This window comes from Drosophila ananassae, chromosome 3L (assembly GCF_017639315.1).
Source record: "Drosophila ananassae strain 14024-0371.13 chromosome 3L, ASM1763931v2, whole genome shotgun sequence".
NCBI classification, from domain to species: Eukaryota; Metazoa; Arthropoda; class Insecta; order Diptera; family Drosophilidae; genus Drosophila; species Drosophila ananassae.
The window spans coordinates 24,692,661-24,708,900 of NC_057929.1; the positions used below are offsets into that span (position 1 = coordinate 24,692,661).

The 16,240-nt window shown below is 40.3% G+C and overlaps 1 protein-coding gene across 4 annotated transcripts in view; it reads right to left on the minus strand.

Annotated features, from left to right (window-relative positions):
• LOC26514435 (Down syndrome cell adhesion molecule-like protein Dscam2) overlaps positions 1-16,240 on the minus strand; it is a 1,172,063-nt gene that overhangs the window by 143,117 nt on the left and 1,012,706 nt on the right. The gene's annotated exons all lie outside the window — the stretch shown is intronic.

Here is a 16,240-nt window from a genome sequence, read left to right on the forward strand (position 1 = left end):
TTTCTAGTAAATAAGATTTCAGTTACAGCTTCTGATATAGCAGTGTATTCAGCAAAAGTTGAACATTTTACAATTGAGTTTTGTTTTTTTGACTTCCAAGAAAATTAGGTTTCCGTGGAACCTTATAACAAAACCCGTCGTTGCTTTTCTATCAACACAATCTCCTGCGAAATCCGAGTCTACCATTTCGCGCGGTTCCCACTGCATACGTACAGTCCACCTCCCGCCCATCCGACCGCGGGGCGCCTGCCGCATAACGTACGGCTCGAATCGCGGGAATAAATTCGAGTTAGTAAATATAAGTTTAAATAGAAGGATTATAAAGAAAAAGAGGAAGAATTAGTGTGCTCTTGAAGGTAATTGAAAATGGAAGTTTTCATATTTGACAGGGATGAAAGAGAAATAATATGATACAGACCATTATAGTTCGAACATAAAAACCTAAGGGGATCATGCTGTGCATATGTCGATCTACAATGGCTTAAGAATAAAGGACTAAAGTTTCTGGTCCTTCTATTCGGAACGTTAAACTGTAAACGTGTTAGTAAGTACTGGCTATCTACATCACCATTAATAAGGTTGTGTAGGAAAACGACACCCAGCATTGTTCTACGATTTGTTAAGGAGGGTAAGTTTATTAGTAGGAGTCTACTATTATACGAAGGAAGGTAGGAAGATTTGCGTCCCAGTTAAGTCCTCTAAGAGCAAATAAAAAGAAGTTCTTTTGTACGGATTCTATGCGGTCTTGATGGACACCGTATTGGGGACACCAGACACATGAACCGTACTCCAGTATCGGACGGACCAAGGATATAAATAAGCTTTTAGTAATATAAGGGTCGTTAAATTCTTTAGCCCATCTTTTAATAAAACCGAGAACACCTTTAGCCTTATTATCGGAAAATTTAAGTTTTCTGTCTAAAAGGACACCAAGATCATTAACCTGAGTTAATTTTTCTAAGGCAATCCCAGAGAGATAGTACGAAGCCGGGTGAGGGCTAGTACGATAAAAAGACATAAGTTTGCATTTTGATCCATTAAGTATTAAGTCATTAGCTAAACACCATTTTTGAAAATTATCAAGATCGGACTGGAGTCTGTTTTGGGCAGACGGGAAGTTATATTGCAGACAAAGCTTAACATCGTCTGCGTACATTAGTACCAGCGCGTTCGTTAAGGATGGGGGCCAGTCATTTATAAAAAGAGTGAATAGTAATGGGCCAAGATGGCTTCCTTGATGGACTCCAGATGTGGCACGGACTAAGCGGGAGTATTGATTTTTAAATAAGACTCTCTGTGTTCTTCCATTTAAATAGCTGGAGATCCACGTAATGAGGTCGGTTGAGAATCCCAAAAGATTTGGTTTACTCAACAAGAGTGAGTGATTAACTGAATCAAATGCTTTACTAAAGTCTGTGTAAATAACATCAGTTTGAAGTCCCTTTTGGAAGCTATCTAAAACAAAGGATTTAAATAAATTAGTGGTGGTTGAGCGACGCTTAATAAAACCATGCTGACTTGGAGAAATTATTGATGAGCATAGGTGTTGCAAATGAGGAGTTATTAATTTTTCGAATAACTTTGGAATCGCTGACAATTTTGAGATGCCTCTGTAGTTGGCAGCATCGGATTTTTTCCCCTTTTTGTGCAGAGGAATTATGAAAGATTCCTTCCATTTAAAGGGGAAAATCGAAGATTCCAAAGATAAGTTGAAAAGTTTTTGAAGAGGTTTGCACAGAGCCCTAGCACAGTATTTTAGCACACAGCCTGGTACTCCGTCGCGGTCTGGCGAATAAACTGGCTTTACCTTTTGAAGATCCAATAATATATTGTTTTCAGACAGATATGGAACAAATATACGATTAGTTGGTTGAATGTTGTAAGCGTATGGCTGATCTGAAGTTTTAGGAGGTGAATACGTTGTTTGGAAAAATTTTGCAAATAAATCAGCAATGGCCTGATCTGAAGTCGCTGATAAATTTTTTTACTTATACGTAAGTAGGGAAGGAAAAGATACATGTTTACGCTTCGTGTTTACAAAGTTATAAAACTGCTTTGGATCCTGAGTGAACTGAATCCGACAGCGGCGAATATCATTTTTATAACATTCGGCGTTCTGCACGGTGAAATTTAGCCGAGCTATATGATACCAGTATGTAGGCGGCTCGGAAGATGGTGGGATGTAAGAACATGTAATTAACAAAGATTGAGCAGACAATATGAATTTAACGCAAATGAATTCGAAATCACCAAACTCTGGTAACTTTACCTCTTCAGAAACGAAATTGGAGTCAATAGAAATTAAGACTCCTCCTCCTCTTCGCAGAGGTCAGTCACGTCTAAAAGTGGTGTACCTACTTGGAAAAACTTCGGAGCAAAAGATCTCCGGCTTTAACCAGGTTTTAGTAAAGAATATAATATGGGACGCAAAGGAAAGACTATGCGCCTCGAGTAGGAGTATTTAAATTTTCTAAAGTCTTCCACTCTAATAACGGCCTTGGTTTTGGCTTTGATATAAGCCGAGATATCAATCCCCGAGGTAGCAGGGGCTAGCCGTGAGACAAATATTTGTCTAACAGGTGGGATTACCTGTAATGGTTTTGGGGCCACGGTCGGTAATACCGCGGCATCAGTCCGTTCCGGGGGTCCGGGCGGCGGGTTACCATTTCTAGTGGAAGCTATGGGGGTTAATTCTAGGGTATTCCTGGGAATCACTTGGAGTGATGCAATGGAGGACAAAGCAGACAAGTTATGCTCTGCTACGGTAAATTCGGGTGCTGACTTTTCATTTACCGTCCCTGCTCTTGGAGTGGCAAGGGAAATGAGCGGCTGCATTATTGCGGGAGGATCCAGCTGTCCCGCGATCTCTGGAGCTGCGACTTCCCTAGTAGCAGATTTTTTCCGCTTAGGAGATTCATTCAACAGCTGAAGGCTATTGAATTGAACATCCAGCGCACTCAGTTGATCATTGATTTTTCGGAAACCGACGATCAAATCTTTAAACCCACTCTTGGTCTGTCGCATGAAAGATCTCATTTCATCTTGGACAGCCCGGCACCCACTGCAGCAATAATGGAGGCCAACACGGCGGGATATGGCATCCGAGACAGATGCAGTAAGGCCAGCACATTTGGCATGTGAGACACTTTCGCACAGCCAACAATAGATGCTGGCCTGGGACGCAGATATCAGCTTATTGCACGATTTTAATGAGCAGACAACATTGTATTCCATTTTAAAATATTAATAAGGAAATTAGCAAAAATGAATTCATAATTTTTTAAATTTTCTATTATTATTTTTTTTATTTTAAACAAATTAGCCTTCAACCACTGTACCAACTAAAGGTAATAAGGTAGGTAGAGGAGGGAGATAGTAAAGACAGAGCTATGGAAGTGTAAAGAAATGCGCGCAAAAAGATAATAGCACAATTAACTGCAAAAGTTCAAAAGGCAGAGAATGAAAAAGAAGCAGAGCTATATTTGGATTGCGACTTTTTAATTTTATTAAATGCTCACCCAAATATGGCACTGCACAAGCGCGTAGCGATACGGGTATAACTTTAATATTACGACACAATATTAGTATTAAAACCAAGTGTTTAAATTAAGGTTTCAAACCCGCGTTTGACAAGAATAGAATTTATCGCAAGCTCAAAAAATAATCGCGACCGTTCGCTATGAAGTGAAGGAAGAGAGAGATACAGTCCAGAATATCATTATTTAAATTAACACAATAAGTCAGTTTTAACTCTTTTGTCCTACATATGTAAACATTTTAATACTCTTAAAGCATATTTTAAATGAGTTTCGTTATAGCAGTTTTGAAATCTGCTGAGATAATTCACACTATATGTTATGTCCGTAATGTAATGTTATATAATTCTCCCATTAAATTTCTATAAATAATTTGTTCGGTTGATTCAGATGCTTGTTCTAACTTTAAATTTGTTTCCATGGGTGTATTGATAATCTTGAATTTTCTAACTTGTATTTTTCCGCTAAAGACGCTGTTGAAGTTGTCGCGCATATCGATCCTGAGTTCTGAAACATCCAGCTCGGACAGCTCCTTGTGTGCGCTCTTGAAATCGAGCTTTTTTTACTTTTATATATGTAGAAATTTTATTCTCATGATTAGCGCACTGCTACCCAAATGGCAGCTTAATCTAATCGTCTTATCAAAATTAATAACAAAACTATGTCTAAGCGGTGCTTAGGGCAAGATATGATTACAGGAAAGAAATAAAATGTGTTTGGTGAAAATTTTATGTCAAGATCCGGTCTGGTAGGTCTTGAGGGTGAAATCTTTTTAATCTTCTCCTGACTCTAGTTCGTGGATCGGAATTGTTAATAGCTGCGGTGCCAAGTCTATTGGCAAGGCTGTTGGGGTGATCATTCAATCGTTGCATATATTTTTGAGAAAGCTTTTGCAGCTTGTCTCCGATTTTGGGCACGTTGAGATCGCGTTCAATGTCTCTTGTTCGGATGAACCACGGAGCTCCAGAGATCCTTCTAAGGGTTTTTCCTTGAAAAACCCGGATTTTATTTAGATGGGTTTTGGCAGCGATACCATAAACCTGTAGCCCGTAGAAAAGGCTTGGCGCTAAAATTGATTTGTAAATTTGAACCTTGCAACCTAGCGTAAGCTTATTGCGTGGTGCAAGTAACCAGGCCATCCGAGCAACTTTGTTTTTAAAAGAATTTTGAATACATGTTATATGTCTGCCAAAAGTAAGTTTTTTATCCAGGGTGACACCAAGGTATTTATATGCAGGGAAAGCTCTTATTGGACTTCCATTAAGATTGACTCCAGGGCCGGTACTTCTTCGATTAGTAAATGTAACATTAGCACATTTTTCCGCATTTATTCGGATGTTCCAGTTCATAGCCCATTGGTGAAACGCATCTAGATATTCTTGCAAAGCAAAAGTAGCCGCCAAGATACTGGTACTTTTAGTTAGGACAGCAGTGTCATCAGCATATGTCGCAATTAAAACATTATTTTCGTTCACCTCCGTAATTGGAGTTTGGGTAGGCATATCCGAAGTATAAATGGAGTATAAAGTAGGGCCAAGGACGCTACCTTGGGGAACTCCAGCAGAAATAGGTTTAATGGACGACATATATCCATCTACAGATACATGGAATGTTCGATCTTCCAGAAAGCTTTTTACAAGCTGGAACATTTGCGGTGTAAATATACTTTTGGCTTTATACAGAAGCCCAGGGTGCCACACTCTGTCAAAAGCCTGTTGAATATCCAGAAAGGCAGCAACTGCATACTCCTTCCTCTCTAATGCTTCTAAACCAAAGTTGACAACTCTGTGTAGTTGCTCAGGAGTTCCGTGCTGAAGGCGAAAGCCGAACTGGAAATCCGGAATCACACTGGTGACATTCTCGTCGGAAAGTAGTCTATTCAGGATCAGTCTTTCCATGATTTTTCCCAGAGATGGTAGCAGGCTAATGGGCCTGTATGAGTCTACGTCCGTTAGCGACTTTCCAGGTTTTGGGATCATGTGTATATTCACCGATTTCCAAACTTTCAGGAAGTATCCAATAGTAAGTAGGCTGTTGAACAACATCACCAGAAATTGCAAGGCTTAATCCGGTAAAAGTCGAATCGTCCTGTTGTCCAAAAGGTCTTCACCGGGGGTTTTCTTTGGCGAAAGTTTACGAACAAGATCTGTCGCCTCTGTCAGTGAGACAGGGTTAGCAGGCAGGCTCATTTGAAACGGAGATTCCAGAAACTCCTCAACTTGTTGACGTATACTTTCAGGCGAATAATCAAATGGCTTGAATCGTTGTTCTAGGTTATTAGCAAACACTTCAGCCTTTTCTAGGCTCTTACGGCACCAATCACCTGAGGGGTTTCTAATGGCTGATTTTAGAGTTGGCTGAGTTTTGTACCGTTTTGTGATACGCCACAGTGAATAGTTAGAACTAGCGTCTGTGTCCAGGTTTTCCAAAAGTCGGTCTATAGAATCTTGTTTTCTCTGGGCGAGCACCTTGCTAAGACAGTTAGCCAGCCGATGATATATCTGATGGATTCGGATGTCTCCCGTTCTTGTAAATTCTCTTCTGACTCTTCTCATTAGGTTAAGGAGCGCACCAATTCTTGGTGGTAGGTGGGGATGTCTAGAGGTATCTGTACTTCGATGATTGCTGGGTGCAGCTATCTCAGCAGCCTGGTTTATAATGCGCTTGAAAGTATTGATGGCATTGTCAATGTCAGAAGGATCCTGGATTTGAATGTTAATCTCGCCCAGCTGTTCTAGGTGGTTTTTGAAAGAGTTTATGTTAGCACCTCTGGCAAGGAGTCGTGGGCGCTGCGGATTTTTCACAGGCGTAGAATGGAGTGTGGCTAGAATAGGAGTGTGGTCCGAGGAGAGCTCATGGAGTGTTCTCACTTGTAGCCTGTCCATAGAGTATCCATTAATTATGAAGAAATCAAGCGCTGACGGTGTTAAAAGAGGGTTATATGAGTAAAAAGTGGGTTCACCCGTGGCAAGTACTTGGTAACGTCCATTTGCAATGGATTCTTGCAGCTGCTTACCTCTTCTACAGGCTCGTGAGTTTCCCCACCATGCATGCTTGGCGTTATAATCACCGCCAGCAATGAACTTGCCACCAAAATCGGTCAGCAAGGATTCAAATTCTGATTGTATCCATGTTTCCGTTGGAGGTAGGTATATCGCCGCTACTGTGACATTCCCATCCGAAGTCTGTAATTGTACTCTCGCTATCTGTCTGTCATTGCTAGAGGTAGGGGGCAGGGGATAGTGACTTAGGAAATCCTTTATAATGACTGCAGATCCACCCCTATTGTTGCCACTGGGGTGATAAGCATGGTAGATGAGATAGCCTGGCAAGTAGATGCGCTGACCAGCACGCATGTGAGTTTCTGTGGCAAGCAATATGTCTATGTTATGAGTGCTGAGGAATAATCGAAGCTCTTCAGAAACTCTGACTAATCCACGAGCTTTCCACAATCCGATATTTATAGTTAATTGAATCATTTCGGCAAACGCGCAATGAGAACCTGGACCAGCTCTCTGAAAGATTTGTTGGACTCTGCATTTTCCTGCATCAGCTTAAATAGAGTGTCCAGTTTGGAATTGATGTCGCGGATGGCATTATCTATTATTGAGAATTTATGGTTGAGCCTAGGGTCAGAAGAAGAGCTTGCGTCACTCTGCAAGGTTGAGCTAGTCCTTGGTTGCATATTCTTGGGCCGAGCTATATCAGCATACGATATATTCGTTCTTAGGGCTTCACCAGGGATGAATCCACGAGGGACATGTCGTGGATTGGTTATCGGGAGTCTTGGCCTCGGTTTTAGTTTTTTTAATTTTATCTATTCTGACTGGGCAACTATTATCTGTTGAGACATGGTTACCGCCACAGTTTATACACAAGTATGAATCGCTTACACAGAGTAAAGATCCAGTAGCATGAGGGCCACTACATTTACCACAAATAGGGTCCAGGACACAATAGTTTTTAGAGTGCCCAAAAATTTGGCATCTTTGGCATTGAAGTATATCCTTTCTACGAGAAGCACAGTGACTCTGTATCTACCAAGTTGAGTTATTTTTAGGGACTCCGGTACATTAGCACTCTGCTTTAAATTGACAAAAAATAAATTTTGCCTAGTTTTAAAATTTATTGTAGCTTCGTTATCATCTTCGTTAACCGGAATGTTCTCCAATCAGACTTTTTGGGGCAGTATATGTTAAGGACTTCAAAGCCCTTGTCAGTAAATCCCTGTTCAATTTGTGATTTTGGAACGTTAGAATGGATTCCTTTGAGCACAGCTCTGTATGGCTTGTCTTCTTTTAGCTGATGGTGCCAAAATTGGCAGTTAAGCGACGTCAGTTCATTAACAGCTGCTCGAAAAGCGTTAGAGTTGGCTGCAGATATTCTGGAAACACCAAATTTGGAAGTGCGAATGTAGTAGTTTGAGGAGCCAATGCTATGATCAAGAGCATTTTCCAATAAGACCGGATCGCTTACATTCGGAACGCAGATAGCAGGGATTTTGCTAGGTTTTGCTGAATGGTCACCAGGGCACCAGTATCCCCATTGATAGAATCAACATCCTCCAGATCCTGTTCCATTTGATCTGCTTCAGCAGCCAGAATCGCGAATCGATTGTTACCCAATGCCTTTGCAAAGAAAGAATCAGCCGTCTTGTTCAGCGGGGTTGAGGTCTGCAGTTTAGATTTGCGGATCGGGGGTGGTGCGAGAGCAGGTAAAGAGGACTGAGTCACGTCTTTGCGTTTTCGGCTGCAAGTTCGTCCAGGAGCTTGAAACAGACATTTTGAATTGCTTGTTTTATTCACCAACGAAGGTAATACATTTGCAAGCGGAGACGTAGTTGAACAAATGCTGCCAGATGTAGTTGCCCAAACTTGTATTGGTGTTTGAAATGGTGCAGGTTACACTGGTAGTAGTGTTACTGCTAATTGTCACCATTGAGCTGGACGTCCGTGTTTGTTCAGGCATACCTGTAAGGTAGGCAGATAGCTCTGAGCGCCGGTCGCGGATTTGGGATCTTATTTCTCCAGGGTCTGCACCAGCTATTTATCTCATCTTTTCAAATTTATCGCTCCTGTTGCTAGGCTGAGGGCGAGCAGATGACTCTTCCATTATATCAATAGTTTTCAGTTTAGAACCAAAAGTCTCCAGAATAATTTGTAAACGACCTCCCGCTTACGCAATGCGCAGAGCGAGGGGCAAAACCAACACTCCTTTTGTCTTACATATCGCTGTTGGATTACTCGACGAAAGAAGCCACTGCCCTGCAGCGACCAAAAGTAGACTTCGTGTGCAAGGTGTACACACGAGCGGTAATGAGGCCTCAGCAGGATTACTTGAGATAATTGTTCGAAATAACAATAATATAAAATTTTTCTTCCACAAGAAAAATTTGCACAATTATTAGGCTAGTGTGACCAGGACCCAATCGCGCCCAGTGCCAAAGAAATAAAAAAAGAATACAAAAAAACCCAAAACTAAAAATATACAACATACAAACTCAAAACTAAAAATATACAACACAGAAAAGAAAACTAAAAGTATGCAACACAGAAGAAAAATTAAAAGTATGCAACACAAAAGAAAAACAAGAAAGGAAAGCTAACTTCCGGCGGAGCCGAAGTTTATATACCCTTGCAGTTCAGTCGCAGTCCGCTAGGTGGCGCCACGCATCTTATATTATTAGATATGTAGCGAATCGTATATAGTCGACCGATCCTTATGAAAATTGGCAGATCAGATTGTTTGTCCCAAAATAGAATCTGTACCAAATCCCATCTTTCTAACTTAAAAAACATCAAAGTTATGCCAATTTCGATCGTTCTATGACAGCTATAGGATATAGTCGGCCGATCCTTATAAAATTTTGTACACAAGATATTTAAGTCAAATATAACATGTGTGGAAAGTCCCAACTCTCTAACTTAAAAAACACCAAAGTGCATTTCCGATCAATCAGTTATATGGCAGCTATAGGATATAGTCGACCGATCCCGGCCGTTCCGACTTATATACTGCCTGCAAAGGAAAGAAGGGTGTGTGCAAAGTTTCAACTCGATAGCTTTAAAACTGAGAGACTAGTTTGCGTAGAAACGGGCAGACGGACAGACGGACATGCTCATATCGACTCAGGAGGTGATCCTGATCAAGAATATATATACTTTATAGGGTCGGAGATGTCTCCTTCACTGCGTTGCACACTTTTGACCAAAATTATAATACCCTCTGCAAGGGTATAATTAAATGTATTCAACAGAAAGAATAAAAAGAATATAACAAAATATGCAAAATATGCAACAAAGCGTTCACTTTACACCCTATTTATTATAATTAAATAATATTGTATTCTGTTATTCCACATATTTAAAAAAATTTCGTTTTTCTCATCATCAGAAGAATTCAAAGAAGACCAACACGAACACTACAATATTGATACACCCATGCTTGTAAAGGGTGAGTAAAGCGCTTCCTCCCTTTCTCCTCAAGTCAAATAAATATTGAAAATTCTCTTTTATTATAACCATAATCATTAAAATTACAAAAACTAAACTATATTGCAAGAATTTAAGGAATTGAATTACTTACTTACCTATTATTTTTATAAGACTTTACATGTCATTCTCTTGTGGCCCCTTAGCAAAGTTTCTATAATATTTTTTCCGAATAAAATATTTTTCCCTTCCTCTTAAAATGAAAGAAATCAAATCTATTCTACAAAAATTCGACGAGAGCCTTAAGACCCTATTAGACCAGGTTATAGGAGTAAAAGAAGATATTAAGAGAGTCGGGACAAGGGTAGCCACGCTGAAGCAAGATCACGAAAAACGAAACCCTACGGTAACCCAACCAAAAGAAACGTCTACTCTGCCAGATTGTGTGAAGGAACTTCAGACCTTTGAGGGGGAGCCCGGGAAATATGTGTCCTGGGTTAACAGGGCTCAAGCCATTGTTAATGACTATGAGATCATTATAGACAAGCCCTTGCATAGGACCATCATTCTCTATATTAGGCAAAAAATAAGAGGCGACGACGCTTTCTTCTTACAATGTAGAAGATGATAATTGGTCGGAAATTAAGCGGGTTCTCTCGCTTCACTACGCCGACAAGCGAGACGTCCGAACCCTTGAATATCAACTAAGCCAATTGACCCAAGCAGGTAAAACTCTGGAACAATTCTATACTGAGGTCAATAATCACTTTTCCTTGATTTTAAATAAATTAAAGCAAACTGAGCATGCGCCTAACGTGGCCAGCGCCCTAATTGAGATGTATAGGGACAAGGCGCTGGATGTTTTCGTAAGGGGGCTCAACGGCGATGCCTCTAAGTTACTCGTTATTCGGGGCCCAAAAAATGTGCCTGAGGCATATTCCTTTTGCCTAGAGCTGCAGAATGTATCGGCAAGGGGAAATGCACGTGTGGAACACACGAATAGGTTCACCCCATTTGTTCAACCCCGTTACCCAACAAGCGCATCACGCTATGCGCCTCCAATAGCATCCCCACGGTATTCGTCTTCATTCCAACCACCAATAAGGGCACCGGCGGGCATGAACTTAAACGATAGTTCATCCGGTAACTCGCGAGGTTTTAATAGTTTCCAAGGGCCACGACCAGCCACTAAGATGAGTCAAACCGGTCTGGCCAGTCTTATCAGTCCGGCTTTGGTGTACGCCGTGGAAACGATAATAGGTCCCAAAATACTTCGCCTGGTTCAAATCCCTTCAGGAAGGCACAACGATTGACCACATGACGGCGGTTTCGTCTAGCATGGTGACAATGCCTGAAAACGACACACAAAATTCCGCTTGTCAGACTACTCACGAAGACGAAGCGGTGAGCGCCCACGACACGAGCCTCGAGCATGATGTCCCACATCATAAGGCCGACAACGAGAACGCTAGCGATGAGGCAAATTTTATGACGGACGCCTATCCAGCGTGCCATACATAGAATACAACGCGAGGAATGGCAACAAGTTAAGGTTTCTTATCGACACCGGCGCGAGTAAGAACTTTGTTAGCCAAAAACACTCCGCCGGCTCCACCCCATTACCTACTCCCTTTTACGTTGAATCTGCTGCTGATAATGTTAGAATCACGCATTGCTTAGTAGGCCGAAATACGTACTAGTACTCAAGACCCAATCTTCCAATCCACATGCTTTGACAATTTTAAACTGTATAAAATTCGAATAACGCAGAGATTGGTAAAAGATCAATTCACCTCCGCGAAACACTGCTAGAGGCCCTACATTACTTTACGGTGCCTAGAATGATAGTGTCGGACAACGAAAGGGGTCTCCTTTGCCCAACGGTACGAAACTACCTCCGAACATTGGAGATAGAACTATAACATACCCCTACTCAAAAGAGCGAAACCAGACTATGGCCAATATAGGACATAATAAAAATAGGACTGAACCTAGACAGTACGAGTAGGGAGATAAGGTTTTCGTCGCTAATAAGCAAATTATAACTAAAGCAAAACAACGTTTCAGACCAGGTCCAAGGAGGTCCAAGAGAATCGCGGAGTGACGATTAAAAACTAGATCAGGGAAAATTTTGCATAAATCAGACTTGAGGAATTGAAGAGCGCTTTATGAACCTCTCTATTTTTTAACATACACATAAAGCATTTTTCTATTTTAACACACACACAAAAAACATTAACACATTATACACAAATAATATAAGCATGAATACACAAATATTATACACACAGATATTATAAGTATGAATAGTATATACACAAGCTTTTCTTTCCTTCTTGATCATGATGCTCCACAAGTCTCACAATCATCGGCCTCACATCAGCCGCGCTCATATTCATGTACGACGCACCCGTCGTTCCCCTACAACAAGGAGCAGTATGGCGGATCAACGGAGTGTTTAAACTGGTACAAGCCATCGACCTATCACGGATGATGCAGCTAGTAGACGACACCAGCCGGGACGCGGCTACCCTGATGGACCAACGTGTTACCACAATAACGAGACACTACCTTGAGCAAGCATCGGAGGGAATAAACAGAGTGATGAGGCCATCATCACGCAGAGCTCGAGCAATAAACTGACTGGGTTTAGCCTGGAAATGGATTGCAGGATCACCTGACGCGGAGGACTGGAATGCGATACTCAACTCGGAAAAGATGATCGCCGAAAACCAGCAAATTCGGATCAACGCTCGTCTCTTCGACGCCAGCCATAAATCGATTCAACAAATGAATGATGTGGTAGCGAGAGTCAATGCGATAGACGTAAACAACGAAATCGTCACAGTCCGGGACAAAAACTTCACCGCCTATTCCGCAAATCACTCAATGGACTTACCACCGGTGCTGACCAACATTACTGGCAGTAATTGGCTATCCACCTTCTCTTGGATACGTCGCCCAAAACATACAGCTAATGTCTGGCGTTTCACGAGGCGTAACCTTTTCCTTTGTCTTGGAGGCTTCGCTAACAATCGTAGTCATCTCGATCCTGTTCATCATCTGGAGGAAGTTGACCTCCACCAAAGGAATACCAACCACGAGGGTTATAATCGAGGACCTGAAAAACCTAAAGAGGATGTCGACAACAGCTCACCATTCTGCCAATTGATCTGCGCGACGCAGACTTTTAGAGGGGGAGGACTTAACACCCGGCACTTTCGAGCCCCCCTTGCTTAGCACTATTCGCCCCCTACTGCTACTACGCCTCGAACTCGACCCCAGACTCTTAAACCCGAATCCACAGCATAAGCAATTCTCGATATTCAAGTGCTGTGGGTCCAACTACATCCGGATATGTCGCAAGAGGGCAACTATGTCACAAGTGTGCAACTATGTACGCTGACTAGAATGTTGCGGGAAAGCTGACGCACACCCTGAATGTTACGCTGACTCTTGACACCGGATAGCTGACACTACACCCGCTGACACCACACACGCCGACACCGCACACGCCGACACCACACATAGAGTTGGAGTGGGAGATCGGCCGATATCGAATGGACGACCGGAGGGTCACAACTCTGGGAAGTCAGTCTATTTTTGACCACCGAACCACCAAGCTGAAGCTACTCCAAATATTCCCGATCGTTATATTAAAAACAATTTTCCCTTTCATTAAATAAGAACTTTCAAGAAATAAGAACCAAATCAATTGTTAATTTAATCAAATGTTAATTTAAGTGATACGAACAATTCCAATCAACATCAAACAATGAACCAACTGCTTTTCATCAGGTCAACCATGGAAGTACACCTTAACTGGCACCCGAGCCGATAAGTAAAGTGAACGTGTATCATGGGTGTTAAAAAAATTTTTTTTTTCCAAAAACAAAAAAAAAAAAAGAAAAAATGAATAAAAAAAGTATAAAAGTGTAAAAATATTTCTCAAAATAAAAAGAAAAGAAAAAGAAAAATAGGATAGGGAAAAGTATAAAAGTCAAGTAATACAATTTTTCTAAAAAAAAAAAATAAAAATAAATTGAAAAATAGATAGAAAAGTGCAAAAGTAAAGTAACGTAAAGTTTTCTCAAAATTAAAAGAAAAGAAAAAGAAAAAAAAAGGTTAGGAAAAAATATTAAAGTAAAGTAATGAAGACGTAGAGTTTTCTCAAGATAAAAAAAAGAAAATAGGAAAAATAAAGAGCAAAAGTAAAATAAAAGTAAAAGTGTAAAAATATAAGAAGCACAGATAAAGTAGCAAAGATTTTACTCGAAAAAAAAAAAAAAAAAGTTGGAAAAAAAAAAAGAGTACAACAGTAAAAGTAAAAGTATAAAAGTATGGAAGGAAAGTAATAAAATAAAATAATAATAAAATATAAAAAAAAGGGAAAAGAAAAGTAGGAAAGAGAAGAGAATGTAAGAGTGAAAATGAAAATGAAATTGGAAAATTACAAAAAAGTTGCATAAAGAAACAAAGATTAAAAGCAAAACCTGTGTTGTGATAAAAATAATGAAGCAATTACCCACTGCGGCGGTTTGCCGCCATGGCATATCCGCGAGTGCTATAATATTGCTTCATATAAAACAAGAAAGGAAAGCTAACTTCGGTCGGAGCCGAAGTTTATATACCCTTGCAGTTGAGTCTCAATCCGCTAGGTAGCGCCACTCATCTTATATTACACAGGACGACAATTTCCAACTTTTTTTTTCCTCCACGTATAATTTTATCTGCTCCATAACCTTTAGGCACCCCTGAACCAAAGTATAGAACAAACATAGGTTCTATCACCCACAGTTTCCGCGGTACACCTATGAGAAGAAATTGATCAAATTTTACCATATATTGAATTATGCAGGCCGTGTAATAGCGATGAACATCATTGTTTCTAGTACATATCATTTTTGAAATGTATGTGTACCAACTAAAATTAAAAAATGGTATCTAGCAGTTACCATATCTTTGGAATACTCATCCAAAGTTGAAATCTCTGATATTCTACATTAATTTTTGGTCTTCTATGATTTTTTTCCAAACACTTTCCCATGGAAGATTTTTATTTTCTTATTGAAATTAGTAGATCATACCATGTTTTAATTTTGGATTTAAGGAAAAACTCGAAATAATTTTATTGAAATTATTATAGGTGGTTAAACAATATTTTCTTCAAGTAAATTGGAGTTTTTAATCTCCTATTTTCAAAAAGTCATGGCTATCTGAAACTGTTTCTTTGTTCAAAACGTATCTATTGCAGGTTCAGCTTGTTTCGTAAAGCTTTACAGAAGTTGTAGATCCCAACAGATTACCCAAAGAGTAATCTGTACCAAGTCCCATCTTTCTTACTTAAAAAACACCAAAGTTATGCCAATTCCGATCGTTCTATGACAGCTATAGGATATAGTCGGCCGATCCTTATGAAATTTTGTACATAAGATATTTTGGTCACATATAACATGTGTGGAAAGTCCCAACCCTCTAACTTAAAAAAACCAAAGTTATGGCATTCCCGATCAATCAGTTATTTGGCAGCTATAGGATATAGTCGACCGATCCCGGCCGTTCCGACTTATATACTACCTACAAGGAAAAAAAGGATGTGTGCAAAGTTTCAACTCGATAGCTCCAAAACTGAGAGACTAGTTTGCGTAGAAACCGACAGACAGACAGACGGACAGACGGACAGACAGACAGACAGACGGACAGACGGACATGCTTATATCGACTCAGGAGGTGATCCTGATCAAGAATATATATACTTTATAGGGTCGGAGATGTCTGCTTCACTGCGTTGCACACTTTTGACCAAAATTATAATACCCTCTGCAAGGGTATAAAAAACGGGGCACTGCGGTGGTTTGTCACTGACATATTCGCGAGTGTTAAAATGTTGCCGTGTATAAAGAAATAAAGAGAACCACCGTGAGCATATTCGCGAGTGGCAAGAAGTATAAAACAAAAATAAAGATAAAAAATTGTGTGTGGCAACCTACTGGAAACGCTAAGAGGTGTGGAATGCACCCAAAAAAAGCTGCCCAGTGGGTTGTGTGTGCAACCGTACCTGAGTAGGCCTACGAGCTAAAACGGAACAATACGGACCACCGCGCCCAGTGCCAAAGAAATAAAAAAAGAACACAAAAAAACCCAAAACTAAAAATATACAACACACAAAATCAAAACTAAAAATATACAACACATAAAAGAAAACTAAAAGTATGAAACACAGAAGAAAAATTAAAAGTATGCAACACAAAAGAAAAATTAAAAGTATGCAAC